The sequence below is a fragment of the Muntiacus reevesi genome, chromosome 9, assembly GCF_963930625.1.
Source record: "Muntiacus reevesi chromosome 9, mMunRee1.1, whole genome shotgun sequence".
NCBI classification, from domain to species: Eukaryota; Metazoa; Chordata; class Mammalia; order Artiodactyla; family Cervidae; genus Muntiacus; species Muntiacus reevesi.
In genome coordinates, this window is record NC_089257.1 from 63,412,183 (window position 1) to 63,430,480 (window position 18,298).

At 48.1% G+C, this 18,298-nt stretch overlaps 1 protein-coding gene across 1 annotated transcript in view; it reads left to right on the forward strand.

The window, feature by feature from the left end:
• The window catches only part of DSCAML1 (DS cell adhesion molecule like 1), a 334,999-nt gene that overhangs the window by 62,273 nt on the left and 254,428 nt on the right, over positions 1 to 18,298 (forward strand). The window lies entirely within an intron of this gene.

Here is an 18,298-nt window from a genome sequence, read left to right on the forward strand (position 1 = left end):
ATCAGTGCTAGCTGTTGTTATTAACAGGTAATTGTCATTGTAATCCTCGTGTTTACATGAGGATCCTCTTACTCTAAGATTTTCTAACCAGAGAAAGTTGTTTCCCCCAAAGGTCTTACAAGGTAGAGGGGAATTTTTTTTTTTTTTTTTCCAGCTGGGCTGGCTCTCTGTTGCTGCATGCAGGCTTTCTATAGTTGAAATACGCGGGCTTCTCTCTCTGCAATGTCTTCTCTTGTTGTGGAGCACAGGCTCTAGGTGCTGGGGCTTGAGTAGTTGTGTGCAGGTTTAGTTGCTCTGCGAGGCGTGAACTCTTCCCGGACCAGGTATTGAACCTATGTCCCCTGCATTGGCAGGCGGATTCTTAACCACTGGACCACCAGGGAAGTCCTAGGGATTTTTTTTAACGTTTATCTGACTTGCATTTTTAGAAAGGAAAACTGGGTGTGTTATTTAGGGTAGCTATATACCTTCCCCCTGAGTCATGGATTTTCTGTTTTAAGGGATATCAGTAATTTGGGAGCACTTTGAGATTAATCAATTAATCTCATTGGTGAATTCTATCAATGAGGGGTCCCAAGAAAGCACTGGTCCCGAGAAAGCCCATGCTAGTTTTCAGATAGCCAAAGCTGTCTGGGTGATCCAAGGCCACTGCCTCTGGGCTTAGAACTTGGTTCATGGTCCCCGCTACACAATTTGTCCTTCCAGTGTGGGGGCTTGTGGGGGGTCCTGGGAGCTGCCTCAGAGTCATTCAGGCTGGGAGAATCCTGCCCAGTCACTGCAGTTCAGCGGACTCGAGGAGGGTCCCGGGGGTGTGGGTGTCTGGGGAGAGGCTGGGGCCAGCGCTGACCTCACACACGGCCAGACTATTATCACTCAATTTTTACAGTGTGTTCGGGACACTGCGCTGCCTGCCAGCGGAGTGTGGCCGTTGAAATATTAATGTTTGGCATGTAGTAAACATGTAAAAAATGCTAAGACGGTGGAGCTGCTGAGCCGGGCCTTGTTGACACACTGCCTCACCTGGGTGCTATTTGCTAAGTAAATACCAAGGATTCTTCCCTGAAGTTGGAAACTGCACTGTGTCCTGGCCTCCCCTTCCTCCCCCGGCCCGAGTGGTGAGGCGGATTTGTTTCCTGCCCCAGCAGTGCCTCCTGGGCGGCTCTTTGAGAACAAGCCACATAGGCGTGCTTTAGTGTCAGTTTCCAGGAGACTTTTGGAAGGGCTGGTGTCAGGGTGCTGACGCTGGCAGCTCCCCGTGGTGGGGTGGGGCAGGGGGGTGCCCTGAGACCAGCTCTGGACCAGGCACAGTGGGAGGTGGACACGACCACTGCCTGCCAGGAACTCAGAGTTCATGAGGGGGTTGACACCAGGCCCCAAAGCCCAGCCCACAGCAGAGCCAGGAAGGCAAGAGGCCCACAGTGGGGTCTGAGCCTCCTTTGCACAGAGCGGCCATCACGGCTCATCGGGATGGCCTGTTTAGCTGATCTCTAAGCAACTCCACATTCCTTACCCCACAGGAGGCCACCGGCAGTCAGTCGGAAACGCCTGACGTGAAACTAATTTGCTGTCTTCGGTGGAGGAAAGAGGTGATAGCAGGGAAGTTCTGATGAAGTGCTGGAAGGGCTCCGAAGGGGACAGAGCCCCTGGGAGGGGGAAAGACAAGGCTTCCTGGAGGAGGTGACTTTTGGGGTGGGGAAGGACAGCGCAGGTGGAAGTTGCATCTGGCAAAGGCTCAGAGGCAGGACTGTGCAGCGTGAGAGCAGAATTGAGACGCAGTGTCCTTGGCTCTACCACAAGGCAGGGGCCAGCCTGCCCAACCATCCCAGTGGTGGAAGCTCAGGGCTGTCTCTCATCTCTGGCTTTTCCCAGAAGGGTTTCTTTCACTGATCAAAACCTCAGGAAATCCTTTCTTCCTGCTTGGAGTTGAGTCTCCATCCAAACTAAACAGAAAAAACAAATGACACAAACTCAGACTCTGGCACGTCTAGGACGGAGACGTCTGGCCTCGCCAATCATCTACCCAAGGGTTGGCAGACTTTTTCTGTAAAGGATCAGAGGGTAAATATTTCAGACTTTGCAGGCCGTAAGGTCTCTGTCACAACTCTTCATCTCTGCTGTGTGGAGCAAAAACAGCTGAAGACAACCCATGAACCAGCAAGTGTGGCCAGGTGCCCAAAAAAAACTTCATTTATGGACACCAAAATTTAATAATGTAATATTTAGAATTTTTTATGTATTTATTTTTCTGGCTGTGCTGGGTCTTCACTGCTGCATGTGGATTTTCTCTAGTTGTGGCGACTCTCTCATTGTGGTGACTTCTCTTGTTGCAGAGCACGGGCTCTAGGGCAAGTGGGCTTCAGTAGAGGAGCACAGGCTTCGTTGCCCTATGGCATGTGGGATCTTCCCAGACCAGGGATTGAATCTGTGTCTCCTACTTTGGCAGGCAGATTCTTAACCACTGGACCACAAGGGAAGTCCAATAATGTAATATTTGTGTGTGATGGAATATTATTCTTCCTTTGACTTTTCTTCCCCCCCAACCATTTGAGCCACATAAAAACCATTTTAGCTCCCAGGTTACAGCTGGGAGTGGGCAGAACTTGGACTCCTGATGTGGTTGGACCATCTTGTCTGAAACTTGACTGGCACTCTGCCTTCTGGCCTGGCGGGGGCAGGTTCCTGTCCTCACCTGTTCCCACAGGAGGGTTGGTTTTACAGAGCTCCTGCCCTAATGTGGGGTAGGGAGGCTAGAGTAGAGTTGGCCAGGTTAGCCCTTTAAAAAGCAAGCGCCAGAGTCCTTATCGAGGGACAACTCTCCAAGCTAGCAATGTCCTTTCCTAAGACCTCATTGGTCACAGGGGTGGGTCAAAGATGAGGAGATGAAGGCCCAGAGAGGGGAAGCGATTTGCTCAAGGTTGCTCAGCTGGCTCACAGCACAGCTGGGACAGGACCCCTCCCCTCCAAGACTGGATTCTTTCCACTTGACACGAGATAAAAGCGTCTCCAGGTTAAGCATCCTCTTGTCCCCCAACTCTAAACTGTCAGGAAGTGGCCCTGGCCTTTGCTATCATGATCACTCATGCCCGCTTGCTTCATCTTCCTGAGAAAAGTAAGGCCACAACCAATGAGCCCCAGAGTCAGTGGTAAAGGGAGATGTAAACCATGATAAATTGCTACTAATGCTGCTGGGTGACTGAGATAAAGGCTTGATTGTTTGGGCAGCATAAATCAACACCCCGAGCTGGATGGGAAATAAAGCAATAATTTAAATCTATTTTCAGGGTCTTGTAGGCTGAGTGACTGACCAGGAATTGATATCCGAGGATAGAATAATAGATAGGGGAGGGTTATAGATGGTTAAACCACACCAAGTGGATATCTCCGTACTCCCCCGGCTTGTCACAAGCTCTGTGGGTGGGCTCCAGGCAGAACCATAACTCCTGTCCCTGCTCTGTAAAGACATCCCTCTGTAATCAGCCCACCTGCCTTCGTCCCCTGCCAGCCCACCCACAGAAAGCCTCTGCTCCTCTTCCAGGCATCCCTTCCTCATTACTCTTCATGCAGGGACTCTTGGTGAGCCCCTGTGCTGGGCACAGATTCAAAGATGCCCAAGACAAAATTAACGTTTCAAGATTGTAAGTTCCCTGAGATCAAGGGCCGTGGCTGTCTAGTCCACCACCGTATCTTTCCTGCCTGGGACTGTGCCTGGCATGTAGTAGATGCTCGATATATTTTTTGGTGAATAAGAGACTGGTCAAGCTGTGCCCCCAAAGTCACAGTGAAGTACATTAACTGCTCTACAGAGAATGCACTGTGGCAGGGGAGCCAAGAAGTGGTGAGGATACTGTTATTTCTGGGAAATCTCGGGAGGGGTGGGAAAGCTAAAAGTGGTGAAACCTGGGTTGAGTCTTGAGATAGGAGTGGAGGTGGTCGGGGACCAGGGATGGGAGGAGGGCCCTCTGGGTGGAGGGGAACAGGCTGTGCAAAAGCCTGGAGAAGGTATCGTTGCTGATTCTGAAACCAAACAGCATTGGGATCTTGAAGAAAGGTGATGCTAAGCCAGCGGGTTACAGTTTCCAATTCATATTTCCCTACACAACTTCCTTTTCACCAACCGCTCGTCCTGTGGTTTTCTTAGTTTGTGGATTCCAAGTGGGTGGCAGGGCAGAAGCAGCTGCAAGGTGCGGTGGGATAGAAGGACGCTTGGACTGGTCAGGTCCCTAGGGTTCTAGTCCAGAGGCCCTATTATGTAGCTCTCTGGCCTTGGGCATGTCCCTTTGAACCTCTCTGGTTCTTCTTTCCCTCCTGTGGAAAATGGTAAGATCTGAAGGGTTCTATTAGATCGCCTTCCGGGTTCTTGCTGATGCTTTAAATCATTTCTGGGCAGGCACCACCTGCCGAGGCTAAGATGCTCTTTCAACCCCTAACTAAAGGTTAGGCACTTGGTAGATTTTAATAAATACCCAATGATGGCTTACTTAGGGCAGATTTCCCTGCCTTTCCAAAAAGGTAGAAAGATGAAGTTCCCCAAGATATACTGAAGCTATAGATGGTCTCTAGTCTTTATCCAACTGCAGTGATAATGAGGCCAAAATAAATACAGGTAACATTGCAGTGTACCATGCACCAGGCACTAGTCAAAGACCCTTAGGTGCGTTAGGTCAGTTAATCCCAATAAGAACCCCAGGGGATAGGTGCTATCATCATTATCCCCACTTCACAGCCCTAGGCAGATGGGCTAGCTTGTCCAACACCATGAAGTTAGTAAGCGGTGAAGCCAGGTTTGGACCAGGCCATTAGGCCTGAGAGGCTGATCTGCAGCTTGGTTGCTGTGGCCATGCTAACCTGAAATGGTGCTGCCCCATGGCTGAGGGAGTTATTGTTCAGCCACTAAGTCGTGTCCCACTCTTTGCCACCCCATGAACTGCAGCACACAAGGCTTCCCTGTCCTTTACCATCTCCCAGAGTTTGCTCAAACTCATGTCCATTGAGTCAGTGACGTCTTCCGACCATCTCATCCTCTGTCGCCCCCTTCTCCTCCTGGCATCAGGGTCTTTTCCAGTGAATAGGCTCTTTACATCAGGTGACCAAAGTATTTTGAGCTTCAGCTTCATCATCAGTCCTTTCAGTGAGTATTGAGGGTTGGTTTCCTTTAAAGCTGACTGGTTTGATCTCCTTGCTGTCCAAGGGACTGCCAGAGAGACAGATGCAAAGATGAGCCGCCTGGGATGCGTTTCTAGGTACTGTTGTCAGCAGCAGAGTCTGAGGCACTGGGAGATTCCACCTCCACCACCTCCGCATGGGCACAGGCCGCTGATTCTACAAACAGTGGAGATGGATGGGCTCTACAAGATCTGTCAAGGCCCAACAAGGGGACACATCTGAACCGGTGCCGGAGGTTGTAAATTTTTATGTTCATTATGTTTGTTTTGTTTGGTGTAATTAATGGATCTATTAAGCTTAATCAAGCTCTGACCTCTTTTATAACCATTATAAATCACCTCAACTAGCTCTGGGAGGGGAAGTTGGTGTCATTTTGCAGGCCTCCCTGGGCAGGAGTGGTCATTCTCTGGAGTGAAGTCTCAGAAAGGGGGTACTGGGGAGGGAGGAGTCTGGCATGGGTCTCCCAGAGACTGATTAGGGATGGGGTCAGACTATCAGCAGGGCATTGGGAGCAGAAGGGAAAGGAACCATGGGGAGACTGAGGCAGGGGGACTTGTGTGAGCCCCGCTCTAGGGAGGCTTCATCATTCATGTTTCTGAGTCTTGGGTCAAGTGTTTGCTGCAGAAAGGGGTGTAAGCAACAGAATCTCTCATATTTAACCTCTTCATCCTACAAATGACTCCCTGAGTGATGAACATACTCCACACAGCCCAAGATGGGGGCTGGGTGCGGGGAGGGGTGAGGCAGGGAGAAGACAGGAGGAACCTGAGGAGGAATTGGAGGTACTGAGCCGCCAGCCCAGAGCATGAGGCCGTGATCACAGTGTCTCTCGTTCCATCTCTTCTCTGGTTTGGTGAGCAGAGTGACTTAGCGTGATTGAGCAGAGTGGCAGAAGCTCGTTCTTGGCTATTAGGATGAATGGATCCCTGGGATACCAGCAAGGACGCTATGGGTCTGCATGTGCTTTAATAATAATAATAAAGAAACTAACAAAATACCACTCTCCATCATTAAAATGCAGAAGCAGATAAAGAGCAGCTCCTGTGTAATTACCAAAAATTCTTATTTCCATAAGAAACCAGCACTTCATAAATGTTCCAACCTGAGCCTTTCTCTCCAGGGAAACTGGATTTCTATGAATATAGAAATTTGGTAATTGCCCCTGAAACTGCTTTTCTCTGTTAATGAATAGCAGGAGCTTGCTTTTGCTTACAGCCCCAAATGGACCAGTTTCCTTCCCATCACTGGGTCACTGAGCACCCACCCCACCCCCTCCTCCACCCCGTCCCCCACCATCACACTCATCACACCCATTAGGGCCTCAGGGCTTGGGTTTCAGGAGAAGTGATTTTTTTTTTTTCTTCCTCCAGGGAAAGAAGGGAGTGGGAGAGGGCCTGCCAGTCAGGAGCCTAGTTCTGCATTTTCCCAATTGCATTTGTATTTTTCCATACCATAGGTATACATTTTATTTCAGTGCAACATGCTTTCAAAAAATGAAATAAAATAAATGCACTATTAGATTAAAAATGTACAGCATTATATAGCTCATAATGCCATGGTAGATTTTAAACCTCTAAAAGCATATGCATTAAAGCAATTTTCTAAACTAACATAGCGAGAAGTCCACAAAAGCACTACAACATTTGATAATAGTTGCCATCTTCAGTTGAGGATAATGATGTTAACAAATGTAATGGGAGTAATGAGTGGAGATTCAAAAAGCTGCTTTTGTTTAATTTTTTGTAATGCAAATTAGTTTGGGAATGAAAGAGGGGGGGATGGGGAGGGAAAAAACCCTCTTATTTGAAATGAATCTTAATCCTAGCTAATGATAGGCCAGTAGTAAGCAGAAGCGGCTTCAGTGTGGAACTGAACAATCCAGAGATGCAATTGTTAAGGTGATGGAGATGAAATTAAAAAAAAAAACCAAAAACTGCAGAATCGAATCTTCTTTCCTGAACCTGGAATTGCAGATGTTTGAATTTAGAAGCCTCCAGATTACATGGGTGTTGTCCCTGGAGTTGTCTGTGCCAGAGATTGGAGACCTGTTCCTGGTGGATAGAAGGGGGTGTGTGTGTGTGTGCACTCAGTCGCTAAGTCATGTCTAACTCTTTGCCACCACGTGGACTGTAGCCCGTCAGGCTCCTCTGTCCATGGGATTTCCCAGGCAAGAATACTGGAATGGATTGCTGTTTCCTTTTCTCGACCTAGGGATCAAACTCGTGTCTCCCACGTCTCTGTTGGCAGGTGGATTCTTTACCACTGTACCACCTGGGAATCCCTGAATAGAAGGGAAGGGACTTCTAAACTTGGTTTTAGGAGAAACTGGGGCAGGGAGAAAGGGGTGATGAGTACAAGAACTGTCCTGGACCTTCACCCAGGCTGGCTTGCTCTGTGAGATCCTGAGTTATTTTAGCAAGCTCCACACTGGTCCCATTCAGGGACTTGAGTAAGCTATTCTGCCCATCAGTTTTTCTCTTCTGTGAAATGGGTGCAGCAATGGGTAGTCACAGCTGCATTTTTGAGGGTTGTGGGCTTCACATCTTAATTTCAAAAAGAAAGGAGGGTGGCACAAAGCAGAGCAGCCATAACTTCTTCCAACATCATTTTTCTTTGCCTTTGATTGAGTTCAGCCTGCCCCACAAGGCAGAAATCATAACCACGACTTTGATACACAAAGAAAAAAGTCTATTCAAGGATGCCATCCTGAAGGGCTCCTCTGCAGTCAATTTTCCTAGTTTTCTCTAGAGAAGGCAGGAGCAGCAAAGCTGGAGCCCCTGGATACGCTTCTCTACGAATCTGTGCATTTGGGAGCAGGGGTGGATGTAGGTGGAGAACAGCCCTCACTTGACCTTGAGCTAGTGACAGATACAGATACCATGTGGGTCAGGACTTGACATGCTCTTTCTTTTGAGTATGTTCCATTTCCCAATTAGATTGTCAACTTGTAGAGGCCAAGGGTGCTACTGTATCGATGGTGGTGTTCACGGGGGCCCATCCAGCTACTGGGCTCAGCCGACACTAAAAGGGACCATTTACTGAACTTCTAAGTGCTTTACAAAGTGTATTTCATAATTATCCCCATTTGACAGGTGGGGAAACTGAGTCACAGAGAGGTTAAATCTCACAGCTTGGAAAGGGCAGAGCTGGACTTGAAACCAGGAGTCTGCTTCACTGTTCTAGTCTCTAAGGATTGTGCTGGTTGCATTTTGGGTTGCTAATGTTGGGGGAAGGGGTTATTTACCCCAAAAGTGTATCATATCCCACTGCCGACAGCTAAGAAGCCTTGACTGGAGGATCGCCCAGTCCAAGGAAGGCTGCTTTCTGGCTAGAGGAAGATTTGGGGGAATAAAGTTACTTTTAGGGAGAATATCATAAAATGATATGATTTTTGAGAGGGTGCAGAGAAGTGGGGAATATGACTTACAGTCACTTGCCCGGTTTACAGCTTTAATTAATCTGAAATTACAGCATAGATTTTTGTGATTAGCAGGGACATCTCAGTGAGCAGAGAAGGAATCTTTAACGGTGATCCCAGGATGAATCCGGGAGATGAAATATCCATGTAGTAAGCAAGGCAGTGTTAGAGGAAGCAAAGTAAATGCAGATCCCGGGCCATCAGAACAGTCATCTGTCAGCAGGGTGTGGCCTTCTCCATTCTGTCCATTGTAGAAGGGATGGCCGTCCTTGCACCAAGGGCAGAACTGCACTGAGGCTGGGTCAAGTCCAGTTATTTATTCTCTGTATGTATTACCAAGAAGGCCTGGCCAGGGAGCAGCAACACTGAGCCAGCTCCCTGCTCCTTTGGTCTGGGTCTGTCATTGTCACCTTCGGGGATTGACTCATTGGGGTCCTGTGCCTGGACCAGCTCATTGGAGGGTCTCGCCTTTCTCACAACTGCTGCTGAAGCTGAGGGATCAAGAAACACTTGTTGCTTGAAGATGGTGACCTACTGGCTTCTCCTTTATGAAGCCTTACTCCAGAGCCAGTGAACTGAGAAAGAAGAGGCTAGTGGGAAGGGAGTAGCCACTGTGATCATATAGCCATCTCCTTCTCCATGAAGTTTGGTGAAATAAATAGCCACTTAAAAACCCCTTCTGATTAGTGTTTTGGACTGAATGTTCCCCTCTCCCTCCCCACCAAATTCATATATTGAAGCTCTGCATACAACCCCTCCCTGTGACTGTATTTGGAGAGGGAACCTCTAAGGAAATAATAAAGGTTAAATGAGGTCATAAGGGTGGGGCCCCCCTTCAATTGGATTAGTGACCTTATAAGAAGAAGCCCAGAAATTGCTCACTCCTCCCTCTGCCACATGAGGAAGAAAGCAGACATTCCCTTGATTTCCATCAACCCAGGAAGACTACCCTCACCAGACCCTGAACCTTCTGGCACCTAGATCTTGAACTCCAGTCTCCAAAACTGTGAGGAAACAAATTTCTGAGATTTAGACCACCCAACCTGTGGTATTTTGTTATGGCAGCCCAAGCAGATTATGAAGACAGGTAGTATCTGTTTTATAATGGTTAATAGCTGACTGGACCGCAGATCAATACTAGGCTGTATCGGAAGTCCTTTAGTAAGTTACAAGTTTGGCATAATGCAAGTACCTCATTTCAGTTTATTCTGGAATGAAAAGTCCATGAGCTGAGTTTTATCGATATCCTCATTTCACAGAGGAGGAAACTGAAGCTCAGAGAGTTTAGACTTCCTGCCCGTATCAAACAGGTAGTGAGTGCACTTGAAGGAGCTTCTCCAACTCTGATGGGCTGATTCTTGGCTGGGACTCCGGCTTGAACGAAATCAGGATGATTTACTGGATGGTGCTTTCTAGAAGCCTACACCCCTACGCACAGCCAACTCATACTCTGCTAGATGTCTAGGTCCCTGTAGTGAGAAGGAAGAGAGAACCTGGGAATGGGTAGAGGGGTGTGTTCCTTGGGGGCTCTCCAGGCCTCCAACAGGGCCCACTGAACCTTGGGACCCTGATGGACCAGTATGGCTCTGGTTGATGCCATGTGCCACCTGACACACACCCATCCCATGTCTCCTGAGTGTCTGAGAACACCAACTCTCGAGACAGTGCGTATCCCTTCTGAAAATGAAAATATCAGAATTGCCTTAGGTGCAAAGGAACATATCAATTCCTCAAAAGCAAAATATTAACCTGTAACATTTTTTGAAGGTTTACTGGGTGCCAGGCACTGTATATTTACTATTTCATGTGAGTCATATGAAATATGGTGAAACAGTCACCATAGCAGTCCTTTGAATTAAGTATTACTATTATCCCCACTTTACAGAAAGGGAAATTGAAGCTGAGAGAAGCTTAAGAAACCTGCCCAAAGTAAAATGGAATTTAATTGGTTTGAGAAGAGCAGGAGAATCTTACCCAACTAAGATAGTTCGAGATCTGACATCAAGCCCACTTTACAGCAGGGTTCCCCAAAGCGTTTTGGTGTCTTTGCAAGTGGTGAGTTTCTTGTCCCTACAGGTAGTCCAGCAAAGGGAGACTCCTCCCTTATGGGGATGGGGATGATATGGCAGAGCTGTAGCTTTATGTGTTGGGATTAAATTGGACAGGTTTGAAGTCCCTTCCAACTGTGGGTCTCATTGATTCTGCACAGTTAGTGTGGAAAACTGGGCATCACAGTGTCCTATGCATGGGAGCAAGAAGTGGAGGGTGCAGAGCTGGGGGAAGATACATTGGAGACATAGTTTGTCCTGTGTAGCTCGCAGTTCTCAAATTCACCATCACCTGATCCATTCTGTGTCTTCACCTCTTGGTAAGTCTACTCAAGTTAAGTCTATTCAAGTCTCTGCTTGAATCTCTTAGGGATGGAGAGGGTACTCAAGCCCACTCCTCAAGGCTGGAAAGACAGCCTCATGATACTGCTTTAGAAGCATCTGAACTCCCTGCCTTTACACAGCTCAGACATCCGCTTCCACCTGCATTTTGATGTGCCTGGAAAAGGCCTGAGTGTGCTGGCTTGGGAAGACAACTGGAAGACTGGCTTGGTAAGCAGTTCCCTTGGGAGGAGGATGGAGGAACAGAGAGGAGAGAAAGCCAAGAGAACCTCCAAAGTCATTCACTTTCTCCTCTTTTCTTTCCTCTGGAAGCCGGAAATCTGGTTCCACCATTTTCCTAGCTTTCAAAAGGTGGTGTTTAATCATTGAGATTTCAGCTGACTCTGGGCAGGGAAGTGACTGCCCCTAAATAGTGTTCTCCATCACAAGCTTCCACTTGCCTATTATCACACACCTACTAGGCTGAGGGTCAATCATGTTGTCAACCTGGAACCTTGACACCCACAAAGTACAGGCTTTATAGGTAACTTCAAACCCCCCCAGTCACCACTGGAAGCCTAGTCAAAGCCAAGCAAGACTACATGTTGGAGCAAGAAGAGAACTAGATTCTGTTTGCACCCATGAACATGTGCATCCATGCATACATGAATCCGGGTCCATTTGCAATGATATATTTCCACATGTGAGTTGCTCAGAGAGGCATGTGGCTTCAGACTTGGAACACTGGCCTCATGATGTTGCTTCAGAAGGCCTTTCATTTCCCCCTTTATTTTGAAAAGGAGAGAACAAAAGTTAAGGACCAGGACTGTCAGCCAGTGGTTCATGAACTCCTTGAGATACTGTGGGATTCGATTCTAGTCAGTAATTCTGTGAAGACTCCAAGAATCCACACTTTAAAGTAACGGACCCAAGTGGTATTTATAGTTGAGAGAGTTTGGGAAAACTGAATTAAGGGATTCCCAGGCTTCCCAAGTGGCACAGCAGTAAAGAATCCTCCTGCTAATGCAGGAAATGCAGATCTCTGGGCCGGGAAGATCCCCTAGAGAAGAGAATGGCAACCCACTCCAGTATTCTTGCCTGGGAAATCCCATGGACAAAGGAGCCTGGCGGGCTACAGTCCATGGGGTTATAAAGAGTTGGACCCAACTGAGCATGCATGCAAAGTACCAGTGGTCAAAGTGGGGCCAGACACAAGGCCTCCTGCCTCCGGTCACACTACTTATGTGTATGCAGAGGAGAGAGTTTGCTCAGACACACAAGCGTTTGCACAAATGCATCTGCCTCTGTGGACAGCTGCCCCCCTCCTGGCTCGCAGTTCACCAGGAAAAGTCAGTCTGACCCAGAACGTGTGTGATAAAGGGATTCGCCATGCGGAGGGTCTTCCTGTTTATACCTCTGTTCTAGCCCTTAATCCAGCTGGATTATCTAAACTAAACACTGAGCTCGTATTGCTTTCCTCTCTTGGAATAGGCCCACATTGAATTGTAGGAGAGTTAGGAGTGATCTGAACTCTGATCTCTATCTGCCTGTAAGCTTCAGTTTCTCCCAGTGTGGAGGCTGATTTGAAACCAACAAATAAAATTAAAACCCAGGCAAACATCCCACTAGCAGAGGCTGCTCCCATGTCAGTTGGAAGATAAAAGGTGAGTCTGCTGGAGAAGGGTGATTTTGCTGTCCATAGCCAGCAGAGAGAAGTCTGGATCCTTATGAGGAAAGGGGGACTCAGTGGTTGATGGAGGATCCTTCATTCCTAGTAGCCTCTCCAAATAATGCTTAATGGGCCAGGACACCCTCATGTTTCCAACTCTATCAGAACCAGTGAGATGGAGGAAGGAGCATACATTCTGAGGTCACTCTGCCTACTCAAGTTCACTAGCAGAGGGCGAGGGTAAGTTGCACTCGTAAGCACAACTCTTCCATGCCAGGCAGAGTACTAAGCACATCACCCTGCATGGGACATATTCCATCCCCATTGTACAGATGAGAAAGTTGAGGCTGAGAGAGGTTAAGCACTGAACTAAGGTCATGCTTCCCTATTTTGCCTGCTTCCCACCTCCCCCACTACTGAACACATGGGAATTTAGAATTTCAAACTTAACTACTACTGAGACAAAACATTCTGAGAGTCTGGGAAGAGGTGGGTGGAAATAATAAGACATTCACCTGTGTGGGATTATTTAGTTATCATTCTGATTAAAGACAGGTGGATGGATAAGCCATGAGGTTGAGGTGATCTGGATCCTTACCTGGCTCTTTGGGTCTCCATTTTTCCACTCCTAACTGGAGATAATTCCAGGCTGCTCCCAGGATGACTTAGAGCCATGAAGAAGTCCCTTGTTTATCACAGAGGGTATCACTGTACAGAACATATGTTAATCATGATAGAGGGTGGCGGTGAGAAGAGGAATTTTTAGCAGAGAAAAAATTTATCATTCCAAAATTTAGAGGAATTTTAGCATGTCTCTGGAGGGTAGAAGTGTCTAGTTTCTAACAAAACTTAAGTATTTGAAATAATAAGAGGAAAACAGCATTGCTACTTAGAGGGAATTGCCTTTGGATTAGGAGTGCCCAAGACCAATTTAGACTCTCAGGTTGGATTTACCTGCAACCCTGCCCCCTCCCAAGCACAAACCTAATCCCTGGTGGTAAACAACGAGCCTGCCAATGCAGGAAACCTGAGTTCAATCCCTGGGTCAGGAAGATCCCCTGGAGAAGGAAATGGTAACCCACTCCAGTATCCTTGCCTGGAGAATTCCAAGGACAGAGGAGAATGGCCGGCCACAGTCCATGGCGTCGCAAAGAGTTGGACACAACTTAGCCACCAAAAGGAAAAAAAAGAAACCCCAGCACAAACCTGGCTTCTGTTGCCATCTTCTCTGAGAATGCAAACTCATTTTAATAACAGCCGAAGCAAAATAAAATGAGAAAGATGATTCTGCTGCGGGGGGAACTCATAGACTGCCAGTCAAAGGCAAACGCACACTATTTTTAGGTTATGCATTGTAGGGGGTTATCTGCATTCTCCACCTCTCCCCCGCCCCCAGACTTCCCTCCCATGGTGTGGGTACGAGGCTGGCACGCCGCACACACATCCGGGGTGCGCAGACAGACCTCGACAGCACTCTACTTAGCTCACTGCCTTCACCACCCACCTAATGCACACGGGGAAACGGAAGCGCTTTCCCAACGTTCCCCTGAATGAAGAGCTCTCTGTTAGTCACCAGCAGCCTGGCTCGGCCGCCGGTACCATCCCCACAATGAGGTACCAAAATAAATGGCTTTTGAGGCATCGCAGAGGAATATGCTGAGGCTCGCATACAATTAAAACAGTTATTAATACTCGTGTTGTTCCTGGGGTGTGGGTGTGTGTGACATCTACCTTTTCCCTTTGGCTGGAGCGAAACAAGAGAACATATGTTCTCATCGCCGGGACTCCCAGCCCAGGCACCGGCAGGAAGAAAAAGTATAAGAAAGCCCAGCCCCTCCTCCAGCTCTTGGGGTCTCTGCCAAGCTGCCTGGCCTGGCCTGTGACGTCTGGGCTGGGGATGTCTGAGTTTTAACCGTAAGACTTTTCCGGACATTGATTTTGCATCAGTCTAAACAGATTTTTTTTTAAGTGTGTGTATGATGGGGGAGGGGGTGAAGGTAGGGATGGAGGCTGAAGAGGATGAAAGGAGCAGAGAGACTGGCAGATAGTCTGACCCACCTTGTTGGGTTGCAGGAAGAAAAAGGAAGAGATGTGAGGGTGCTTTGAGGTTTTCATGGAGTAAGTCTGAGGAATGATAATTAAGTCTTTATCTTTTTTTTTTTTTCAGTAAACTTCATTATCATCATCTTGTCTGGTTTGCTTCAGGTCAGCCTATTTAGAAATCCTTCCTTCCTCCCCCCTTCCTTTCTCCCTCACTTCCTTTTTCTATCCTTTCTTTTTTCTCCCTCTTCCTCTCATTTTCTCTTTCTTTGTAGGAGTAAGGAACAAGAAGTTTGAGGTCTGCTGTGTGGTCCTAGACAAGTTATTTAACCTCCTAAATTTCCTCATCTATAAATGGGCATAGTAATTCTTGTAAGAATTAACTCAGGTAATACAAGTGAAGAATTTAGCACAGGGGAAGCCTGACGTGTTGCAGTCCAAGGGATCGCAGAGTCCAAAACAACTCGACTGAGCAACTGAACTGAACCAGCACCTAACATGTTCTCTATAATGTGGGGAAGGGATGGGGGCGGGGGTGTTGGTAACAGTTGTTATTATCATCATCGTCGCCATCATCATTTCTCTTTACCCCCATCATTGGACTGCCTCTAGGTATAGATTCCCGGCCAGGCCTATAGACCATCCAGTAAAGTCACTGTCTTCAGGGCACCCACCATCTTCTAGGCTAACAGGTTGGCTCTCACTTCCACTCGGCTGCCTTTAGAGAGAGAAGATTCTGGGTGGAGTAAGGCTGGCGACCAAAGAAGAAACCTTGATTTCCAGGGATTGGAAAAGGTCAGGAGCAGAACAGAGATTTATATTTTGTGTTTTGGTGGTAGGCTCGCTAATGGGCCTAAAATGTAGTAGTCACTTGGGAACCGAGGTTTCCTGGGACCAGAAAACTAGCAACCACAGAAGCAGAGTTGCTTTCAGTGTCAATATTTGCCACCGGGGTGAGTAAACAAAGTCTCTCAGGTCAGAATCCAGCGTCTGGGAAGGAGAGATTTCTGCAGGCAGGGATCACAGTGTAGAACAGGCAGCTCTCTGAATTGCAGACGAAAGGATCCAATGGAATGGAGCACAAGAAATATCTTTGCAGTTCCCCGTTTGAGCAATAGGTAGGTGGTGAAGGCAGCCAGGCTCATCTCGAGATGAAATAGCCCTGGGGTGATAGAGAGTTGGAGTCCTGAGCTCCAAGCTATATTCCTTCAAAATCGCTGGTTTGCATAAGGGGGTTGCTGAGCAGCCCTGAATTCTCGGCAGGCTCCCGCCTCCTTTCCCCACCCTTCGCACCCTCACCACTGGCTGCTGCACCGTCTCTGAGCCCCCTTTTCTGCGTCTTTATGGGCTGAGCCACAGACGCAGTCACATTTTCCAGGGAACTGCAAGTTTCCTCTGCTAATTTCAGGAAATCTCCGAATTCATATTCACCAGGTAGATAAATTAGCAGGTGGTTATGTGCATTCCAGAAAAATCTTCTATTTTACATTGGCACTTAACTACAAACATCCTTTAACTATCAGTATCTACTAGATGGTTCTGGGCTTGAGTTATCCCTGACAGAGGTTTTGGGGAAGATACATAAAGAGTTAGAACCACTGTTGGTATCTCAACAATTGGAAGTGAAAATAAAGCACTTCTGATACTAATAATGAAGCTCAATGGGAAACACTGTTTGAGTCACAAAAACTTGATAATTACACAGTTTTTATAAAGTTGTATTAAATATTTGTTCATCCATTCATGCAATAAACATAACACCTACTTATGTGCCAGGAAGTATGATATGAATAAGATATAATCCTTGTTTTCGAGAAAGCTTCAAGGGACAATAAGTCAGTCTTGATGGTGTGGAATGAGAATTGCTGTGAAGAGGATAAGTAAACACAGTGGACTCGTAAGGATCTGAATCAAACTGGAGGAGAAGCAGTCAGGGAAGGCTTCCTGGAAGAGGTGAAGATTCAGCTATAGAGAGTTGGTGTTTGCTAGCTGAAGAAGAGGGGAAAGGGCAATTCTGGCAGAGGGACGATCCCACAGGAGGAGAGCATGTTCTAGGAGGAGACCCCAGTGGCCAGTACATGGAGGGCGATTAGGTTAAGAAGGAGGGCAGAGGCCAGCCAAGGTCAGGAGAGATGTTCCATGACTGACCAAAGGCTCTGAACTTTTCCTGAAAACAGTGGGGGCTGTTGAATTATTTCAAGTGAGGGCACTGAGATGATCCTATTGGTATTTTAGAGAGATCATTCTGACAGCAGCATGGAGGGTCGACTGGGGAGCCAGACAGAAAAGAGGCAAGCTGGCAAAGAAGTGGCAAGGGCCTGCCCGAGGTGGAGAAGCAGGCTCTGGGACAGAGGAGGTGGCCGAGACCTTGGCTCTGCGTCACTGAAGGGTGTGGACATGAGGGAGGGGAAGACCGGTACAGGAACCATGGAGCAGTAATCACAGCTGCGAGGCATGGTCTGTTTACCCCGCCCGGTGCCACGCTGTTTGCCTTCCAGACGGCTGGCGTGGGGTGAATGCCCTGGGACTTAGGAGACAGGGGCCCTGTGACATTCCCAGGACGTTCAGGCCTTAGGGATGGGGGTGAAGACCTGAGCCCGGAGCTGAAGCCACAGAGTGATCGTAGAGCGGGATGGCAGAGCTCTGTTTCCAGATGGCAGGAGTGGGCGCCTAAGGTGGCAGTTTTGTTTAAAGATGCAGGAACAAGCATTTGGAAGCCAGAAGGCTGGAGAAGCAGGCTGCCCATCCCCCACCCCCTCTGGCTTTGCTGACGGGTCCCTTTTTCAATAGTCCCGGGGCGGGGGTGGGGGGGGGCTTCCCCAGAGAGCAGCCATCTCTTCCTCCTCCTCGCCTCCCACCTGCCACCAGAGGCACCTCATCCTGAGTTCAGTGGCAAATATTGAACTACTTTTCAGAAGTGTTAATTGGGATTTTTAATTGACCATAAGCAGGTTATCAAAGCCTGTTTGTCTCTGGCGGTTGTTTATTCTCCAGGGGACGATCCCACCCAGAGTGGTGTTACCGCTCCACGAGCACATGTTCCCTACCCCCCAGTCGCTTCTCTCGTCTTCGTTTTGTCTCACTTAAAAGTAAAACGAAAGCCAACCCTGCTGCGTCTCGGAAGGCAGGACCTGATGTGGTTTAAGTACTGGCGGTGAGCGCTGAATGGCTCTGTCCCTGACGGCAATCTGGGGCCGCACCGTTTGGTGAGAAGGTTGTAGAAAGGGCTGCTCTGCCTCTGGCCGGCTGGACGGGGAAGCCCTGGCTCCCACAGGCACTGCTCATGTGGGACCAAGTCTGGCAGGAATTCACCTCGATCACGTGGCCAACCATACTGGGGAGTGTGTGCTTCTTGCTTCTCCACACTGACCAACGCCCTTCAGATACATCTTAGGCATCTGGTTTGTCATAACTGAGGTGTTAGATACGGATGGTGTACAACAGATCAGCCAATTGCTAGTTGGCCTCACACACCCTATTTTGGACCTCATTCTGGCCTTGTACTCTGAGCCGCTGCTTCTCTGGGTGTGGGTTGGAATTGGCTGGGATGTCACAAGGGGGAGGGGGAGCAAGGGCTATGCATTGCTGTCTGGGGGGCTCTGGACCAAAGTGTTTTCTGGGCATGAAGGAGGAACAGGA